Below are 17,700 nucleotides of genomic sequence, written 5' to 3' on the forward strand. Positions count from 1 at the left end.
CAGTGCAATTTTTCTTTGGTAGAGAACTAAGGGAAGATTTCTATATTTTCCCCAAATTTGTAGAATAGGAATATATGTTGGATACTTTTTTCCAAACTGCTACAATTTTGTAAAGCTCATAGAGCCTTCAACTTGGCTTTGAGAAAGAGGAAATTTCATTTCACTTTTTAGATTTAATAACTAAAAAAGGGAGAGCGGCACAAGGACCAGGTGAGTGATCCTGTCTGATTTATGCACTAATTATAGAAAAGTTTCTCATGGAGGATGAAACTGAAAATGTTAATGGGAAAATAACAAATAAATAGCTTTGGGAAATAATTAGCAAAAAGTAGGAAGGGCAATGAAGAAACTATTGTAGTTGTCCAGACTTAATGCGTAATCATCACCTATTTCCCCTGAGAGGAGAAAGCCAGTGCTAATCTCTGTTGGAGGTAATTAGCTTAGGTAGAAACATGAAGGGCAGTTACATTTTTTAAATTACGAAGTTTAAATCTTCCTGTATGAAACTGTCTTGATTATTTTAGAAACACAGGACTTTTATATGTCATTTACAGAACTTAGTCAAGTAATTAGTCTCAGAAAGAATCATTTTACAAGAAAAAAATGCATAAATTATTATGAGTCTGAGAAAACATCACCATCTGAAGTGGCAAGATTAATATTTGCATATAAACCTTCTTCTCTATTTCTGACATTTTATGTGCTCTTACTGTATAATATTAGCCTTATTAATTTAAAATGTTTTGAGAAATTTCTCTCTGTATTCTATTAGCATTTTGTTCTGGATAATCCCAATTAAAATATTCCTTTATTTAAAGTCTCATTTCCTCTTACAGAATCAATACTCCAATTTCTGAAAACGTGATGGTACAGAATATCCTTGCTAACGTAATGTTAATGTCATATATCAAAGAGATTTAAGAGTTCATGGGGTATGCCACAGCTCAATAGAATTGATTATTTTTGTTTTAGAAAGGCTTTTTCCCCCCCACCAGTGTATATGTAGTTCATAAGTGGTAAAACCAGGACTAAAACACTCACTGTTTGGTATAATTACGTATTGTATCTATCACCCATTTTCCTATTTATTAAATATAGAATATTTGTTTCCGTTTTAAGTTCTGGAATCTCAGCTACCCAATAGATAAGGATTCCTTAGCGAGAGGACAGAACATATAAAATCACAAGATGACTTCAAAGCTCTCAGGATCAGTATCAGAGAATCACTGGGATGCAACCAAGCTTAGGAATGATCCAGTCCAATCAACACTTTCTTATGTCTAAGAAACACCATGGAGAATCTTACATTCCCAATTTTGTATCACACTAAAATGAACAAGTGCATGCACCCACAAAGACCTAATTGTGTACAAACATTATGGTTAATGGAACTGAAGCCTTCAGTTTTAACCATAATCATTATGCCATTAACCACAAAAAATTGCTGTTATTTTTTGTTTGTTCCATGCATGTTAGGTTTATTAAGCTTTAAGTCCTAAAAATAGACAGCTATGCTGTGGAATCTGAGAAGCTACTTTAAAAATAATGGTAGTTATGCCTGTGTGATTTTTTATGTATTTAAATAAATGTTTATTTTGTAATAGTTTTAGGTTTACAGAAAAATTGCAAAGATAATACAGAGTTCCTGTATACTCTGCATCCTGTTTCTCCAGTTGTTAATATCTTAATGTTATGGTGCATTTGTTACCATTAATGAACCAATACTAATATATTATTATTAACTAACCTCCAAAACTTTAATAAGATTTCATTAGTTTTCCTTAATGTTGTTTTTCTGCTCTAGCATCTTGTCCAAGCTACTTCATTACATTTAATCATTATGCATCCTTGAGGTTTCTCTGGGCTATGACAGTTTCTCAGACAATCCTTGCTTCTGAAGACTTTTAGATTTAAGGAGTACTGGTTGAGTACTTTCTAGAATTTTCCTCAGGATGGGTTTGTCTGATGCTTTCTTCTTATGGATAGACTGGAGTTATTTATTTATTATTTTTCTGGGAGAAGGCCACAGAAAGTGAAATGCCATTCTGAAGACATCATGTCAAAGGTACATGCTCTCAATGTGGTTTATCACTGATGAGTTTAACCTTCACCATCTAGCTGAAGTAACACTTTCCAGGTTTCTACACTTAAAAGGATTGGGTTTCTACACCCAATCCTCCCCCTTTTCCATCCTGTATTCTTTGGAAGAAAGTCACTACATGTAGCCAAATTTACACCCTACCATCTTGGTGGGGGAATTATCTACATAATTATGTGGAATTCTCCTGTGAAACACTTGTCTATTATCCCTCATTTTAAAAGTTAAATCAATTATTTATATCAGTATGGACTTATAGATATTTATTTTATGCTCTGGCATATAATGCAATACTTGACTTATTTTGTTTCTCACTTTTTTTCAGCTTTGGCCATTGGAGGGTATTTCAGCTGGTCCCTGTGTTCCTTTGACATACCCTTTCATTTTATTTTTTTAGTCCTTCCCTACTTTGAGAAACTACAAAATGCTCTAGGTTTATTTTGTACATTTGTTATCCCAGTCCTACTGAAATCTTCCATTTCTCCAAGAAATCCTGGTTCTTTTTATTGAAGAGCGGTACTGGAAACCAAGTGCTGGGCGTGGATACGCTCATTGCTATTGTGGTGTTATCACTTCCAGACCATTTCAACAGATAGAGCTGGGAAATGTATATAAATAGAACCCACTTATGTCTACATGTCTATATTCTGTATCTGACCATCAGTATCTATCATAAATTAAACAAGAGTTAATATTGATGTCTCAAACTCTAATCCAGTACAGCATGGTCTATTCTAACCTGTCCCTCTTACTTATCTCTAACCTCCTGCTCCAGGATGAAAAGCTGTCCACCATCCACTTACTTATTTGTCAATCTCATATGTATATACAGTGGTTTCAGAAGTTAACCCTTATCCCTGTGAGAAACAACTTTAACAACTATAGTGTTTGTGTCCATTTCTTTTTATCTTTTTGTATATCGTCAGTCTAAAGTTGCTTAGATCAGTACCTCCTTTCTTCTCACCCACTTCAGTGAGGTTATGTCCCATATTTGTAATACAGTTAGATTGTTTCAGCAAAGTCTTCATTTTTTTCTTCTATATTCTTTTTTAAATTTGCACATATTGTCTCATTTTTGTGATTTAAAATTATTTGAGTGTGAAACATGGAAAAAATAAATATTTTTGAAGCTGTCAATTAAATCTGAAAATAAAAGCATATAAAAACTATTGTGCATGTATGAAATGATGATGAGACTGCAAGCTCTGTGAGGGCCAAGATCCACCTTCTTTGTCTTTGGGGTTCTGCACCTCATATTTTCTGGCTTATAGTAAGTGCTGAGAGATCTGTTACTTACATGCGTTTCTTAATGTCAGACTTTTATATCACTCTTTCTTTATATCACTCTTCCTCATCTAGATAACTTGAGATTGTACAGATAGGGCTGTGGTGCACACATTGCCAAGCATAGGTCATTTCCAATAATCTTATTTTATGTTGCAAAATCTACACTGTTTTGTAAATTTGGGCTTAATTTTGAAATTTTGAGCTGAGTTTGAGGATACCTATCCTTTTCCTTTCCCATATTCCCCAAATTCTTTGTTATTCATCTTTCCAATGTAGAAGTTTTATTGTTTTTTTTAACTTTTGTTTTATAAATTTCCCCCATTATCTTCAGAATTAGGCTCTCCTAGTTATTTATTCTATTCTTAGAGAGACTAAGTGATTACCACATAGGGCAAAATTGTTTTCAGCTGAAAAATACTTCAAGCAGAAACTTAGGAGTGAAAATTCCCCAATGCTACTCTATCTTGCCTCCAGGCCTACTAAAATTTCCATCATGCTCATAATAATGGCAATGTTGTTAACACTATTCTTTATAATTTACAAAACACAGTATAATTTCATTTCATCATCACAATAAATCTACAAATAAGTGTCACATTCATTTTGTAGCTGAGTTTCAAAGAAGTGAAAAAAATTGTTCCCAATCATAATGCTCATCATGCTCTAAAATATGAACAAGTTTTAAAAATCTCTTAATTATGTACTCTATTTTCTTAAATGTTGACATAATTTGAAACAAAGAATGTGGCAGTACTATAAACATACATATATCCATATGTACGTTTGTATCTGCAAAAATAGGAGTTTTCCTGAACCTTTGCAGAGGAAGTTGCAGACATGATGCCCCTTTACCACTCATATTTCAGTGTGCATTTCCCCAGAATGAGTATATTCTCTTACATAACTGTAGTACAAAAGGGAGAAATTAACATGGATACAATGCTATTTTCTAATCCACAGATTTAATGTAGTTTTTTTTTAACAGTTCTTCTGTTCTTTTGATGACACCGTTTCCTTCATCTGGCGAAGTAGGACCTTCCAATAAGCTATTTTTAGTTTCCCTTTCACTTTTGTTTCCCCTATGGTCTCTCTAGGATGATTTCAGGGTTAGGTTCATGAATTTTCCTGTATACCTGTATGTTTTTTGACCAGGAACTCACTTCTCTCCCTCATCTTCCTTTCCTAAAATGTCTCTCTGAAGTCCTGCATGCTTTCTCCTTTTCACATTCTAATACTCAGCCTAACTTCATCTAAATGTGTTGATTCCTGGAGGACAATGTGAGCAGTGCTGTGATGAACCCTCCAGTTTATTAATTATCTATTGTCTAAGTATGTATCTGAAATTTCAATTGCCTATCTGTACTCAGTATCAGTTTATATTGTTTCCTTCTGTGAATCTGTCCACTTCTTCCATTTTTCTTGCCATGTGAAACTTACTATTTGCATAGAGACTAGACTCATATGTTTAGCCAGAAGTATTTTTTTTTCCATCTGTCTACAAATTCTGTTTAAATCCCTCATTATCAAGCTGTATATCTTTGGAACAATACTTTTCCCATACAAATGACATAGCTTATTGGCAAGGGATAAGATGTATCAGTCTGGTACCTTGAGTCATAATTTGAAATGCTCGTATTTAAAATTCCATTTTCATGCCCAATATTTTTATTCCCACATATTCTTTTCTCTTCCAAGGTTCCAACTGCCAGTGAGAACAATGACTAAACACCACCTGTGAGTACTTGTCTTTATTAATTGCCAAAGACTTTCTAATCCCTAAAAAATCTTTTATTACTCAAATCTTCAGGATGGCAAGTAATTGATAAAATTGAAAAATCTCTAAAGTGTCTATATACCTAGAAACACTACAAACCTATGGATTGACTATTTAGGATCTTCATTCATTCACACATGTGTTCAAGAAATATTTGAATTCTTGAACCCAGATAACTGCCTGATAATTTGAAAAGTAAAATACAGGGCTAAATAGGACAACTGTGTGGCCTCATTAAGCTCATATTACAGTCAGAGTTTCAGATAATAAAGAAATAAGAAAACAGGCAAGTACAGAGAGTGACATATGCAACAACTGAGATTTAAACCATGGCAAGTTAGTAAGTGACTTGTGAGGAAAGCCTCTTTAGGTAGTGCAGGCTGGGTGGTTCCTTCTGATCTGATAAAAATTAGGAACAAATATCTTAAAGAAAAATTCAGGTAGGGAGGACTAAAAAGTCTGCTGTTTTCAAATATGGAACTGCATAGATGTATAGGTATGGTGATTAAATGACATTAAGTCATGTGTGTCCCTTAATAGTAGTATGAGGACAGTAGTGAAGGTATTTTAGACTGTGAAGTTGTATTCTTACTAGTGACTGGATAAAGAGAGATATGAGACAATTAGGAACTTGTTCAGATGACAAACTCTCAGAATACGATCAATGTGATATTCTTGAATAATTTGCTCAATGATATGGGGTTTCTGGATAATTTCTTCTTCATGGTCCAATGATAGTGTGGGGTTTGCTATGTTGTTTGCTATACAAAAAGAAATTGACTATTAAAGTAAATTGCCTACTACAAATACATGGTGTTGTTAGAGTTGGTATCTAGTCAGACATGAGCAGAGCAGAAGACCCCCCACCCCCACCTGGAATGTCAGGCCACCATCAGATGATGGTTAGGTGGTGTAAAAATGTCTCCCTAAAATAATAATTGTTGCAGCCTATGCCAGGGAAAGGCAGTCTCGCAACAGACGACACTGTCGCCCTCCTCAGTAAGATCTCAGGAGCTGGATGAGTGGCTCACCCATGTGCCCTAAGAGGCAAAATGGAATGAACTGGATATGACTTCCTCTAGAAACACTGGATAGGTAAGGGAAAAGCACTTCAAGTGCTCCCTCCCTCCTCCTCCCTCTCTCCCTCTCTCTCTCCCTCCTTCCCTCCCCCTCTCTCCCTCCCTCCCTCTCTCCCTCCCTCTCTCCCTCCCTCCCTCCCTCTCTCCCTCTTCCCTCTCCTCTCTCCCTCCCTCTCTCCCCCCTCCCTCCCTCTCTCCCTCCCTCTCTCCCTCCTCCCCCTCTCTCCCTCCTTCCCTCCCTCTCTCCCTCCCTCCCTGTCTCCCTCCCTCCCTGTCTCCCTCTCCTCCCTCCCCTCTTCTTCCCTCCCTCCTCCTCCCTCCCTCTCTCCCTCCCTCCCTCTCTCCCTCCCTCCCTCTCTCCCTCTCTCTCTTCTCCCTGTCTCCTCCCTGTCTCCCTCTCTCCCTCTCTCCCTCCTTCCCTCTCCCTCTCTCCCTCCCTCCCTCCCTCCCTCTCTCCTCCCTCCCTCCCTCCCTCCCTTCTCCTCCCTCCCTCTCTCCCTCCCTCCCTCTCTCCCTCTCTCTGTCTCCCTGTCTCCCTCCCTGTCTCCCTCTCTCCCTCTCTCCCCCTTCCCTCTCTCCCTCTCTCCTCCCTCCCTCCCTCTCTCTCCCTCCCTCTCTCCCTCCCTTCCTGTCTCCCTCTCTCCCTCCCTCCCTCTCTCCCTCCTTCCCTCCCTACCTCTCTCCCTCTCTCCCTCTCTCCCTCTCTCCCTCCCTCTCTCCCTCCGTCTCTCCCTCTTGCCTTAATGCCTCTCGGTTGAACTCTTCCTTCTGAGGAGGCAAGAATTAAGACTGCTGCAGACCCATATGGATTCACTGCTGCTTACAGTTTCTCATCCACAATTGCCTAGGAGTTTCTTTGTCATTCCAGTTGTCTAAAACGACTTGCATTTTCCTAAGTGGAGTCTAGTGTTCACTTTCCACAAGTCTCCAGTCATGCTCAGTGTCTTCTTCTCTTCTTCTCACTTATTATTTCACTTGACTCAGGTTGGTATTCTTTTCTTCTACTATCAGCTTCATGATTATTTCAAAGGTATTCAACTTTTTTGTGCCTCAGCTTCCTCAACTGTGGAAATATTGCTGATATTATCTTTTAGGGCTGTAGTCTGGAGTTGCTCAGATAACATTTGTAAAACAATTAGCACAACTCCTAGAAACTATTAAATGCTCGTATGTGTTAGCTGTTATTTTTATTATGAGAATCTTGTGCTTCCTCAATTTTCTTCCACCACCCTTGCCCTCAGCATTTTCTGCATTCTCATTTTAGTATATATTATCCAATATACTATACTGGATAATTGAGCAGGTTTATTATAGTTTTTCAGTTTTTCAGCTTTTTAAATTGTGTTTTCACTTTATATTGAAATATACAGGCCAGGCGCCGTGGCTCATGCCTGTAATTCCAGCACTTTGGGAGGCCGAGTTAGGCAGATCACAAGGTCAGGAGATCGAGACCATCCTGGCTAACACGGTGAAACCCCGTCTCTACTAAAAATACAAAAAATTAGCTGGGCGTGGTGGCAGGCGCCTGTAGTCCCAGGCACTCTGGAGGCTGAGGCAGGAGAATGGCATGAACCTGGGAAGTGGAGTTTGCAGTGAGCTAAGATTGCGCCACTGCACTCTAGCCTGGGCGACAGAGCAAAACTCCATCTCAGGAAAAAAAAAAGAAATATACATTTAAAGAGTGCACACAATCTAAGCCACCTGATTAATTTTTCACACAGTGAAATCATATAAACATCACCCATGCCAAGAACTAGAATATATTTTTTAACTTTTGTTTTAGGTTCAGGAGTACATGTGCAGGTTTATTATATAGATAAATTTGTGTCACGTCACGGGTTTGTTGTACAGATTATTTCACCTCCCAGGTACTACGCATAGCATCCCATACTTATGTTTTCTGATCTTCTCCCTCCTCCTAACCTGAACCCTCAAGGAGGTCCCAGTGTCTGCTGTTTCCCTTTTTATGTTCATGTGAAGAACTAGAATATTAAGAGCATCTCAGATGTCTCGTTTTTGGCCCTTCTTAATCACTACCTCTGCACAAAAAAGGGAACCATTATTCCTACGTTTATAGCCATAGGTCAGGTTTGCCTGTTACTGAATTTTATATAAATAAATTTGAACAGCATTTGCTCCTTTGCAACTGGCCTTTTGCTCAACATTGTATTAAAAATATTATTTCATACTGTTTGCATGCAGTGGTAATTTGTTAATTATCTGTGCTGTAAAGCAGAAGTGAGCAAATAGCTGCCCAAGGGTAAATTCTGGCCCACTGCCTACTTTTGTAAATATAGTAATTCCCCCTTTTTCTGTTTGCTTTCCATGGTTTCAGTTACCTGCAATCAACCTGGGTTGGAAATATTCAATGGGAAATTCCAGAAATAAAAGAGTCATATGTTTTCAATTGCATAGCATTCTGAGTAGTATGACTGAATCTTGTGCCCTCAGATCCCATCCTGCTGGGGACTTGACTCTTCCCTCTGTTCAGAGGATCTACACTATCTTTCCACCCGCTCCTTAGTCATTTAGGAGCCCTCTCAGTTATTAGATCGACTGTCACAGTATTGTAGTGCTTGTGTTCAGGGAATCCTTAATTTACTTCATAATGGCCCCAAAGCACAAGAGTAATGTATTAGTCAGGATTCTCCAGAGGGACAGAACCAGTAGGATATATGTATATATAGAAGGAAGTTTATTAGCGAGAATTGACCCACGTGATTACAAGGCAAAATCCCACGATAGTTCATCTGCAAGCTAGGGTAAAAGAGAAGCTGGTAGTGGCTCAGTCCACATCTGAAAGCCTCAAAACAAGGTAAGCTGATAGTACAGCCTTCATTCTGTGGCTGAAGACCCAAAAGTCCCCAGGAAGTCACTGGTGCAAGTCCCAGAGTGCACAGGAGTCTGATGTCCAAGGACAGGAGGAGCAGGAGCAAGCATCCAGCCCTGGAAGAAGAAAGAGAGCCAGAAGACTCAGCAAGTAAACTTCTCCCATCTTCTTCCCCCTGCTTTGTTGTAGTTGCTCTGGCAGCCAAGTGGATGGTGCCTACCCACACTGAGGGTGAGTCTTCCTCTCCTAGTCCACTGACTCAAATGTTAGTCTCCTCCAGCAGACCCTCCCAGACATCCCCAGAAACAATACTTTACTAGCCGTCTCAGCATCCTTTATTTCAGTCAAGTTGACACCGAATATTAACCATCACAAGTAGTGATGCTGACAGTTCAGATATGCCAAAGAGAAGCCATAAAGTGCTTTCTTTAAGTGAAAAGGTGCAAGTTCTTGACTTCATAAGGAAAGAAAAAAGTTTGTATGCTGAGGTTGCTAAGATCTATAGTAAGAATGCATCTTCTATCTATTAAATTGTGACGAAGGCAACAGAAATTTGTATTCATGAAACTGCCTTTGCAAAAATTATAACTGAAAAAATTCTGACAGTGAGAGAGATCTGACCTAACCAACTCTGTCTGTCTTCTAACCTCCAAGCTGCCTTTGTTCATTCCTGGGTGTAGGGTGAACAAACTTTGGGAGGAATTTGGTTTGTAGTTTAACTTTGAAAAAAAGATGATAACAGCCCTTCCCTGAAGCAAACCCCCTCTTTGCTTAGAGACAGACTTTGTAAAACCAACAAATTAGCCACAAGATTAGAAATTGTAGCTCGGGAGTCATGCAGCCAGAGGCTACAAAATTACTAACCTCCCCAGTTGCTCCTATAGATAATATCATTATTATAAAACTTAAGATTGGTGTTTGAGGTACTTTTCAGACCCTGCATTCTGATGGATCAACTGGAGCTACCCAGCCCTGTAAACTGGTTTATCTGTTCTTGTGGTCCCCCCTAGGAACTGACTCAGCACAAGAGGACAGCTTTGATTCCCTATGATTTTATCACCAGTCCAACCAATCAGCAATCCCCATTCCTTAGCCCACTGCCTGCCAAATGATCTTTAAAGACCCCTAGCCTCCAAATTTTGGGGGAGGCTGTTGTGAGTAATAATAAAACTCTGGTGTCCCATTTAGCTGGCTCTGCCTGCATTAAATTCTTTCTCTATTGCACTTCTCCTGTCTTGATAAATCAGTTCTATCTGGGCAGCAGGCAAGATAAACCCATTGGGCAGTTACACCAGTTTTGCTGTCACACCTCAAACTGCCAAAGTGATAGCCACAGCTTATGAGAAGTGCTCAGTTAGGATGGAAAAGGTAGCAAATTTGCGGGCAGAAGACATGAACAGAAATGCATTCTGATTGACTGCAACTGGGTTCTGTACTCCATGGCTTTAGGTACCCACCAGGGGTATTACATCATATCTCCCTAAGATAAGGGGGAACTAGCGAGCAGTTTTATTTCAACATAGCCACTTCAACGTACACACTTGCTGGTGTACACATTGTCTATGGCTGTTGTCTTGCTACAATGGTAGAGTTGTGTAGTTGTGATAGACACTGTGTCACCTGCAAAGCCTAAAATATTTACCATCTGGTCCTTTTTATAAAAAGTTTGCTGACCCGCCCCTTAGTTCAAGGTGGGCTCAGCCCAGACTTCTGTGTTCTCAAGACAAGAAATGTTAACAGGGGGTATTGATCCCAGGCCTTAGAGCCAGAGGGCATAAATTCAAGTCAAACTTTGCCACTTAACCATATGAGTGTGAAAAAGCTACCTAACAACCATATAGCTTAGTGTGTTTTTGTTGTTGCTGAAAAATAGTCATGATCGTAGTACCTTTCTCATATGGTATGTGTGAAGAGTTGTAAGGTTTAAATGTGATGTTGCATGTTCATCGCCCTTAGTGTGTCACAGTAGCTGTGAGACCCAGAATAGATTTATTATTATTATTGTATTAAAAATAAAATTTTGTTGTATTTAAGGTATACAATATGCTGTTAGGTGGTACATGTATATAGTAAAATAGTTACAATAGTGAAACAAATGAACATTTCCAGAGGAGATTCCTTAAGCTCTCCATGCCCCACGATCCTCATGTATAAAATGGAAAAAATTACACTTGCTACCTCTAGGGATTTTTGGGATGACTGATGAATTAAAGAAGTAAAGCACTGAGAAAAATGTCTGCCGAGTGCAGGAATTTAGTAAGCACTCATCAATGCTGTCATGATCATTGCAGTTTTCATCAGAATTGTTACTAACATTTAATCAAATAAAAAGCAACTATAAAAACAAATTATAAAGGAAATGACTAGAAAATTTGACAGAATTTGATCATGAAGTCTGAAAAGATTTCTCTTGAGTATCAAATGTGTCAAATGTATTTGCTTTATAAATTATCATCTGCTTCCATTGGAACATAATTTTTAAAAAAAATTCTCTGATGGTTCCATTTCAGGAAAGAAATGTTTAAATGTTTATTTCTAATGCTAATATAAAAATAAATTAAAAGAATTAAAAGCTACTTATTATTATAAAATATTCCACAACGTTTAGAAGAAAAATATATATACTTTGTTCTTCGGTGCAATGGTTTGTCCTCAAGTAAGAAAAGTGTTTAAAAACTCTATCCTAAATCCTGTTGTGGCTCCATATTTCACTCCATGTAACATTCAAAGTTCCTAAGATAACCTACAGCACCGCATGTGAGCACCTTCCGTTACCTCCATGAACTCTTCCCACACCTTGCAGACCCTGCATAAGGGTCGTTTATTACCTCTCGGAACCCCCTCGTACACTCCTCTCCAGCTGCCTGTGTCTTCTCGATGTTCCTGGAATATCATTGCCTTAGGGCCTGTGGTAGGCAGACTTATAAAATGGCTCCCCAAAATATCTCACCCTGATCCCAGGACTGATTATGATGAGAGATCATATCCATGAATATGTATCATTACCTGGAAAAAATGGATCTTGGCAATGTAATTGAGGCTAATCATCAGTTGACTTTGAATTAATAAAAAATAAGACAATATAAGTGGATCTAACCTTATTGCATGAGCTCTTTAAAGGTAGAGAGTCTTCTCTGGATGGTAGCAGAAGAGGAAGCCAGGGAGATCTAAAGCATGAGAGGGGTTTGTCACAGGGAAGGTTCTCTGCCACTGGAATGGCATGGGCTGCCTGGAAGAACTGAGAGTGATTTCTGGGAGCTGATTGTGATCCCCTGCTGGCCTCCGACAGGAAGGTGTTGACTTATACCTGTAACCATGAGAAACTGAATTTTACCAATGACCTGAATTAGCTGGGAAGTAGATTCTTCCTCAGGTCCTCCAGATAGCCTGCTCTGCTGAAAACCTTGCTTTTGGCCTGGAGAACCCAGTCACATCTACCGAGACCTCTGAGCTATACAAGTGTGAGATAAGAAATGAGTATTGTTTTAACTTACTGTTTGTGGTGATTTATTATGAAATAATAGAATACTTGCTTGGCCTGTTTTTTATAGCTGGATAGCTGGAAGGATTTCTCCTTGATATCCATTTGGCTAATTTTCTTGCTCCTTGAAATCTTGACTCAAATGTTTTCTCCTTGAGAGGTCTATGGTGGTAACATTATTTAATATTTTAATATGCCCATTCCACCCTAGCACTTGATTTGTCTACTGCCCTGCTTTACCAGCCCATTTTATTTTCCACATAGACTTTTATTACATATAACGTTAATATACAGATATACTCTGGCATAATATAATGTATATCTTAAATTTATTGTTCTCCTTCACCACCTGCGACAAAAATAAAAACAAGGCCTCTGTCTGTTGTATAACAAATGCCAAGTGTGTGAAAAGGGCCTGGCCCACTGTGGGCATTTAATAAAAATTGTCGAATAATTTAATTAACATTAAAATAATTAAATGTTAAACTAATGAATAAGAAGTTTACACAGAATGTTGGACTGTGGTTTGCATTGAAATAGGAGGTTCACAAACATACAAATAAACATGATTAAAAGTCCAAGTTACTATAACAATACTTTGTTTCCCTTTTGTAATTTTGTGCAGAAAATGTCTGCTATCACACAGAATGTTATTTAGTCTTATGAAGGAGATTAAATTTTGAAATGATGTTTAAATAAAGAGCAGAAATCAGATGATTCGTTCAAAACTACAGAGAAAAACAACTTCAAAAATGCTTCCAAGAAAAATATTTTCAAAGTAATCTCATAGAATCTCTGAAAGAAAATGAACAAAATGTAAAGAGACAGTGTCCTCAGCAAGAAGCCATAAATAATGGGAAGACTGGGTATGGCAATGTCTGAATCAGACTTCAGGAGTGAAATCAAACTTACAGATTAAATCAGACTTAAAGAATATAAAATAAACAGAGGGGAAAAGAATAAGGAATTGCATCTTTCTGCATAGCCTCGTGATTTTTAAGTGGGAAAATTCACAATTAAGAGATAAACATTCGTACATGCTCATTTAAATACACAGTGAAATTTATGGAAGGCTAAAATATGCAATGTAAACATTTGGGTTCATAGAAGAAGAGTTAGCATTACCAGTTGCATTAAATTCTTTTTCGCTGCAGGTATGTTGGCAACTTTGACATGAACGCAACCTGGGAATGGGAAAGCAGGAAATGAAGACAAGGTGATGGTGAAGCTGTATCCCAGCTCTGACACTGGAGACAGAGATGGATAAAACGTGTACACATTGGAATAGGCTTCATTCTAGCGAGGTATTAATAAACCTACATGTGGCAAGTAAGAGCCCATATATTTGTTTTCTTTCTTTATAGTCTTATTTAATAGTAAAGCCATTTTCGTTGTGCTTTGAAAACCCATGAGACAGCATTTCTTTCTGTACTGTACCAGAGCATGAAAATGGAATAACTCAGTGTGAAGGTAACAGTGTTAATCCGAGTGAGGGAACCAAATGGGAAAAAGATCAAGGAGAAATAGAATCAGAGCAGATTAGTGAACTGACCTCATCTTCCTCCAGCTTCTTCTTACCATGCTGAAATGTTGGATCTCCAGGTTTTGTTTAATAAAGGAGGTTTCTCTTATATCTAATTTATTTAAGCTTTAGGATGAGAACCCTGGTTAGAACCCCAGTTAAAACGTAGACTCTTTCCTAGCCCTGATGTGTCAATCATTTGTTAAATCATATCTCAGTTTCCAGCTCCAGTGATGTTATTAGCTACCTTTCAGTCTATCATCTTCTGTGGGTAAATCAGGATCTCATCAACTGTTCTACACCAATGAATAATCTTCTGCCAGTTTCTGCCTGCCACCCCCTCCTGATCTGTCCTGAGTATTAGAAATGGACCATGTGTCTGAAAGAATTTTGACTTACTTTTTAAAGCTAAGAATATAACTTTTAAATTCTCATGCCATTTTTTAGTGAGCAAAACTTCTAAAAATGTAGCTAACCAGAGCATTCCAAAGCGTTATAGAGCCCATCCATGTATATCATTTTAGCCTGTGAAGTGTAAAACTGTTTCTGGGAATAAGTAGAATAAAATTCTAACAAATGGCAGAAATATTGAAAAAAATCAACATAGTAAATGACATTAATAAAAAGACTTATTTCATCAATTAAAACCCTTGAAGGCATATCAGAAATAATAGAAATACAGGCATTTGTAAGTAAAGAACAATGTTGTCCTGGAAATCTATGCAAATTAGAACTTTTTGGAGGAAACAAGAAAGAAACACTTCATCTAACAACAACAAATAGAATACAGGCTATTTTTTAGTTAATATTAAGATTAAAGTAGTATATATATATGTGTGTGTGTGTGTATATATATAAAACATATGAATAGGTATAGGCTAGAAATGTGAAAATGAATGGTATCACTTGTAGAATTCATCCATAATCCACAAATACCAATGTTCTGACTGCCTATTTGCCACAAAATATAACAAATATGACAAAACTGACACTTTTTAAAATAAACCATTGTAACTGGCAAACCTTCTGCTGACTACTTAGAATGATCACAGGTTAGCAGGCATTGGACATGAAATATCATTGTTAATTATTCATCTATTAGCTTAGTTACTGTTTTACTCTCTTTAATTTGGTCTGACAAGGAGATAAATACATTGGGGAAAAATATATAAATGAGTAGCAACTTACTATTTAAGTAACTGCAGACCCAAAAATCATTCAGAAAGTTCTTGGCTCTGAAAAATGTCTATTTCAAGAATTCAGGGCTACAGACACTTTCCAGTAGATAGAAAATAAATTAGATAAAGATGTGTAAGTATTTTAAAAGCCCTTGAAAAAATAAAAATAGGAACTAAGGTGAGGTTATATAATGAATTTTTTTTTTTTAATCAGCCCTCCATTTAGGTTAATAATCTCTACTCACAGTTCAGCTGAGATTTTAAGCTCAGTTAAAAGTCAAAAATAAAGCAACTTACAAAGAGGAAAACTTTGTATTGGCCTTGTCCCACTCCTTTATTGACTTAGTGGCCTGTGTTTCCAAGGTGGGATCCTGGTCCCAGGTTCTGGAGGGAGTAAAGTGGATATTATTCACAAATAATTGGTTATATCTTTATCACTTGTCTAGGGGCTACCAGAACTACTGATGCAAAGTTCTTATCTTCATTTCATTTAACACTGAACTCAGTGTAAAAAAGTATTATAAAGCTAATGAACAGCCCACAGTCACCTGGGGCAAAAGATTATGGGTGAGATACACAATAAATGATCCATGCCAGGGAATAATGCTGGGGGCAAATTTTTTAGGAAATCAGGACATTCAAAAATACATATGTATAGTAGGGAATTTAGAAGCCATACTTATTGCCATAACAGACTTGAGAAGAGCCTGTACTTTCACCTATGGCATATTTCTTGGCTTAGTACAGCTCAGTACAAACAAGTGTTGAAGAAGTACCCAAGCTTAGGGCTAATCTGCAAAGAATGGGAGAAATGATTTTGCAACAACTGGATTTTCATATGCAAAAGTGTGGATTTGGGCTCCTGCCTCATGACATATACTAAAATTAATCCAGTATGAATCAATGACCTCAATATAATAGCTAAAATCCTAAAACTCTACAAAGAAACATAGGTATAAATCTTCATAACTGTGAATTCACAATGGATTCTTGTATACGGCATCAAAATCATGAGCAATAAAATGAAACAAGCGAACAAAAAATAGAAAAATTATACCTCATTAAAATTACAAGTTTTGTGCATCATAGGATATGATCAAGAAAGTGAGAAGCAAATCCACAGAATGGGAGAAAATATTTGCAAATCATATATGTAACAAGAGTTTGATATCCAGAACATACAAAGAACTCCTAACTCAACAACAACAACAACAAAACCCAGCTTTAAAAATGGGCAAAATACTTAAATAGACATTTCTCCAAAGAAGATGTACCAATTGCTTGCTAACAAACACATGAAAAGTTTATTAACATCACTAATAATGAGGAAAATGCAAATCAAAACCATAATGAGATACTCCTCTACACTCATTAGGATGGCTATTATCCAGAAAATGGAAAATAACAAATATCTAAGATGTGCAGGAATGGAAACCCATGTGAACTGCTGGTGGGAATATAAAATGGTGTAGCCACTATTGAAAGGAGTTTAATGGCTTCTCAGTGGGCTAAATATAGAATTACTGAATGGTCCAGAATTCTACTAGGCATATACCCAAAGCAGTTGGAAGCAGGGACTCAAACAGGTACTTGTACAGCAATGTCCCTTTCAGCGTTATCCACAATAAATAGCCAAGAGATGGAAATATTGTAGGTGTCCATCAACAGTTAAATGGATTAAAAAACGTGTGGGTGTGTGCAGGCGTGTGTATACATATCCAGATAGTGAAATATTACTCAGTCATATAATGAAATGAATTTCTAATACATGTTTCAACATGGATAAAACTTGAAAACATGCCTAGTGATTTAATCAGATGCAAAAGAAAAAATATTGTATGATTTCATTTATACTAGATATTAAAAATAAGCAAATGTATAGAGATAGAAGTTAGATTAGAGGTTACCAAGGATCAGGGGAGGAAATAACGGGGAGTTATTGCTTAATGACCCCAGAGTTTCTATTTGGAGTTATGAAAACGTTTTGGAAATAGAGGTGATGTTTGCACAACATTGTGAATATAATTATACTAAATTGTACACTTAGATATGGCTGAAATGACAAATTTGGTGTCATATATATTTTTACCACAATATTAAAAAACCAAACAATGAGAACTTACATGGTTGTGAATAAGTGAAGCAGTAACAGTAATTAAAAGAGACAGTCAAACCAAAGCTTTCAAATTTTTTTATCTTAACTATAATTTTCATTTGAAACATTCAGCAAAACGTAAAAATTGTCAGCTACCCTGTAAAAAATTCATAGAATTTTAAAATTTGAAAATGTATTCCACAATTTTTACATATAGAAACTGAAACCCAGAGAGGTAAAAACCATGTTTAAAACCACATACACATTAGAGACCAAACCACAATTAGAGTTTCTTTTGCAATTTTCTTCCCATTTTCATTTAGCCGACTGTTACTCCTTAAGCACTGTCAGTTTTT

General features: G+C 37.2%; 1 long non-coding RNA gene across 1 annotated transcript in view; it reads left to right on the forward strand.

The window, feature by feature from the left end:
* The window catches only part of LOC117097096, a 203,099-nt gene that overhangs the window by 177,582 nt on the left and 7,817 nt on the right, over positions 1-17,700 (forward strand). Inside the window, exons 4-6 of the long non-coding RNA XR_004442814.1 lie at positions 5,081-5,119; positions 9,258-9,299; positions 13,704-13,853. This is a non-coding gene — a long non-coding RNA (uncharacterized LOC117097096). The remainder of the gene's footprint in view (positions 1-5,080; positions 5,120-9,257; positions 9,300-13,703; positions 13,854-17,700) is intronic.

This window comes from Trachypithecus francoisi, unplaced genomic scaffold (assembly GCF_009764315.1).
Source record: "Trachypithecus francoisi isolate TF-2019V2 unplaced genomic scaffold, Tfra_2.0 Contig01461, whole genome shotgun sequence".
In the NCBI taxonomy this organism is placed as follows: Eukaryota; Metazoa; Chordata; class Mammalia; order Primates; family Cercopithecidae; genus Trachypithecus; species Trachypithecus francoisi.